This window comes from Malurus melanocephalus, unplaced genomic scaffold (assembly GCF_030028575.1).
Source record: "Malurus melanocephalus ecotype Western Australia unplaced genomic scaffold, MMel_1.1 scaffold_2335, whole genome shotgun sequence".
Lineage (NCBI taxonomy): Eukaryota > Metazoa > Chordata > Aves > Passeriformes > Maluridae > Malurus > Malurus melanocephalus.
Window position 1 is genome coordinate 6,184 of NW_026625567.1, and position 4,085 is coordinate 10,268.

Here is a 4,085-nt window from a genome sequence, read left to right on the forward strand (position 1 = left end):
AAAATTGGGGAAAAAATGGGAAATTAAGGTAAAAAATGGAGATTTTGGGGGAAAAAAAGGAAATTTTGGGGAAAAAATGGAGATTCTGGGGAAAAAATGGGAAAAAATTGGGAATTTTGGAGGGAAAATGAGGAAAAGGGGCGGGGCTTCATGGAGGGGCGGAGCTAGAGGGGGCGGGGCTAAACCCCCGGAAATTCTTATGAATAAATGGGGAAAATTTAGGAAAAAATGGGAAAATTTTGGGGAAAAAAAGGGAAAATTTGGGAAAAAATGGGAAAATTTGGGGTAAAAATGGGAAATTTTGGAGGAAAAATGAGGGAAAGGGGCGGGGCTTAATGGAAGGGGCGGGACCTAAAAGGGGGCGGAGCTTTGGGGATTTCTGGGGGAAATTTTGGGGTAAAATTTGGGAATTTTGGGGAAAAATGGGGTAATTTGGGTAAAAAATGGGGAACTTTTGGGAAAAATCAGGGAAAAAATGGAAAATTTTGGGGAAAAATGGGAATTTTGGGTGAAAAATTAAGGTTTTTGGTAAAAAAATGGAGAAAAAAGGGAAATTTTGGGGTAAAAATGAGAAATTTTGGAGGAAAATTGAGGGAAAGGGGCGGGGATTAATGGAAGGGGCGGGGCCTAAAAGGGGGCGGAGCTTTGGGGATTTCTGGGGGAAATTTTGGGTTAAAATTTGGGAATTTTGGGTAAGAAATGGGAAATTTTTGGTAAAAATTGGGGGAAAATGGAAAATTTGGGGTAAAAATTTGGGAATTTTGGGAAAAAAATGGGAGATTTTGGGTGAAAAATGGGGAAAAAAAAGAGAAATTTGGGATAAAAAATGAGAAATTTTGGGAAAAATGGCAATTTTGGGTTAAAAGTGGAAAAATGGAAAATTTTGGGTAAAAAAATGGAGAATTTTGAGTTAAAATTTGGGAATTTCGGGTAAAAAATGGAAATTTTTGGCAAAAAATGTGGGAAAAATGAGAAATTTGGGGTAAAAATCTGAATTTTGAGTAAAAATTAAAATTTGGGTTAAAATTTCAGAAGTTTGGGTGAAATTTGGGAACTTTTGGTAAAAAATGGGAATTTTGGGGCTTTTTGGGGAAAAAATTTGGAATTTTTGGGGAATTTTTTGGATTTTTTGGGATTCTTGGGGATTTTTTGGGAAAATTTTGGAATTTTTTGGGAATTTTGGGCAGAAATTTTGGTTTTTTCTCCCTCAGGCGTCTCAAGGACCTCCCCGATTGGAGCTTCGCAGGTAAAAAATGGGAATTTTGGGAAAATTGGGGAATTTTGGGGTGAAAAATGGAAATTTTGTGTTAAAAAATGGAACTTTTTGTGAAGAAAATGGAGTTTTTTAAGTGAAAATTGGGAGATTTTGGGAAAATTTGGGGATTTTGGGTAAAGAGTGGGAATTTTTTTGGGGAAAAGGAGAATTTTGGGGTGAAAAATGGGGATTTTGGGAGAAAAAATTGGGAATTTTGGGTGGAAAAATGGGGATTTTTTCATCATTTGGGATTTTTTTTTTTAATTGGGGATTTTGAGGTAAAAAAAGTGAATTTTGGGTTTTTCAGACGGACGCCCCTCCCCCCCCTGGAGGGGACAAATCCGGAGACGCCGCGAGAACGGAGAAATTGTGGTGAGAAAAATGGGAAAAAATGGGGAAAAATGGGAAAAATGGGGAAAAAATGGAAAAAATGGGGAAAAATGGGAAAAAAATTGGGGAAAAACAAAAAAAGAATGGAGAAAATCGGTGGAAAATGGGGAAAAATTGGAGAAAAATGGGAAAAATGGGGAAAAAATGGAAAAAACCACTTTTTTCCCCCCATTTTTCCCAAAATTTTCCCAAATTTTTCCCCATTTTTCCCTATTTTTTTCCATTTTTTATCCCATTTTTTCCCCAAATTTTTCTCCAAATTTTCCCCATTTTTTCCCATTTTTCCCCCATTTCCCAATTTTTCCCCAATTTTTCCCCATTTTTTCCAATTTTATCCAATTTTTGCCCATTTTTCCCCAAATTTTCCTTGAAATTTTCCCATTTCTCCCCCCATTTTTTTCCCATTTTTTTCCTAAATTTTTACCAAATCTCACCAAATTTCCCCCAAAATCCCCTCCCAGTATAAACCAGTCCAAACCAGTATAAACCAGTATAAACCAGTATAAAAATCCCATTTAAAACCAATTTTTGCCATATTTTTACCATTTTTTCCCCATTTTTTATCATTTTTTCCCCATTTTTTTCCCAAATTTTGCCCAAATTTCTCTGAATTTTCCCCAAATTTTTCCTCCATCCCCTCCCAGTCCAAACCAGTCCAAACCAGTACAAAAAATCCCTTTTAAAACCAAATTTTTCCCATTTTTTATCATTTTTTCCCGATTTTTTCCTAATTTTTTCCCAAATTTCACTTAAATTTTGCCCAAATTTCACCGAATTTACCCCAAATTTTTCACCAAATCCCCTCCCAGTCCAAACCAGTATAAACCATTATAAACCAGTACAAACCAGTTTAAAAAATCGCTTGAAAACCAATTTTTCCCTATTTTTTCTCCATTTTTTTGTTATTTTTTACCCAAATTTTCCTCAAATTTTACCAAATTTTGCCAAATTTCCCTGAAAATCCCCTCCCAGTATAAACCAGTATAAACCAGTATAAAAATCCTCTTTTTTCCCATTTTTTATCATTTTTTCCCATTTTTTCGCCAAATTTCACCCAAATTTTGCCCAAATTTCCCTCAATTTTTACCCAAATTTTGCCAAATTTTCCCAAAAATCCCCTCCCAGTATAATCCAGTCCAAACCAGTACAAACCAGTATAAAAATCCCATTTAAAACCATTTTTTCCCATATTTTTACCATTTTTCATCATTTTTTCCCCATTTTTTTCCCAAATTTTGCTCAAATTTTACCCAAATTTCACCAAATTTCCCCAAATTTTCCCTCCCAGTATAAACCAGTCCAAACCAGTAACTCCCAGTTCGTTTCAGCTCCGCATCCGCGCCCTCAGCAAATCCCTGGAAATGGCGAAGAAAACAGAGAGAGGTGAAAATGGGGAAAAAATGGGAAAAATGGTGAAAATGGGGGAAATGGGGGAAATGGGAAAAAAATGGGAAAAATGGGGAAAAAATTCTGGGAATTTGGAAAAAAAATTGGGATAAAAATGGGGAAAAAATGGGGAAAAAAACAGGGAAAAAGGAGAAAAATGGGAAAAAAATGGGGGAAAAATGAGGAAAAATGGGAAAAAATGGGAAAAATTTGAGGATATTTGGGAAAAAAATTGGGGAGAAATTGCGGAAAAAATGAGGGAAAAAAATTGGGAGAAAAATGGGAAAAATAGGAAAAAATGGGAAAAATAAACAGAAAAAAGGGGAAAAATGGGAATTAAAGGGTTAAAAATGGGGGAATTTGGGGAAAAATTGGGGTGAAAATTTGGGAATTTGGGGAAAAAATTGGGAAAAAATTGGGGGAAAACGGGGAAAAAATGGGAGAAAAAAATTGGGAGGAAAATGGGAAAAATGGGGGAAAATGGCAGAGAAAGAGTTAAAAATGGGATTGAAAAGGTTAAAAATGGGAAAAATTGGGGAAAAAATGGGAATTGGGGGTTACTGGTTTATACTGGGAGGGACTGGGAGGGGAAAAATAGGAAAATTTTGGGGAAAATGGGGAAAAATTAGGGAAAAATGGGAATTAAAGGGTTAAAAATGGGAGAAAATTGGGGTAAAATTGGGTAAAAATGGGGGAAAAATGAGAAAAATGGGAACTGGGTTATACTGGTTTATACTGGGAGGGGAAAATGGGGAAAAATGGGAAATAATTGGGAAAAAATGGGAAAAATTTGGAAAAAAATGGGGAAAAATGGGAATTAAGGGGTTAAAAATGGGGGAGAAATGGGGAAAATGGAAACTGGGGTTACTGGTTTATACTGGTAGGGGAAAATGGGGGAAAAACGGGAAAATTTGGGAAAAAATGGGGATTAAAGGGTTAAAAATTGAGAAAATTGGGGTAAAATGGGGAAAAAATGGGAATTAAAGGGTTAAAAATGGGGGAAAATGGGAAAAAAATGGCAGGAAAATGGGAATTGGGGTTACTGGTTTATACT

At 35.7% G+C, this 4,085-nt stretch overlaps 1 long non-coding RNA gene across 1 annotated transcript; it reads left to right on the forward strand.

Annotated features, from left to right (window-relative positions):
• Positions 1-1,160: 1,160 nt before the first annotated feature.
• On the forward strand, positions 1,161-3,029 carry LOC130587727 (uncharacterized). The gene is made up of 3 exons (XR_008966841.1): positions 1,161-1,246; positions 1,563-1,627; positions 2,974-3,029. It is a non-coding gene; the product is annotated as an uncharacterized LOC130587727 (long non-coding RNA).
• The last annotated feature ends 1,056 nt before the right edge of the window (positions 3,030-4,085 follow it).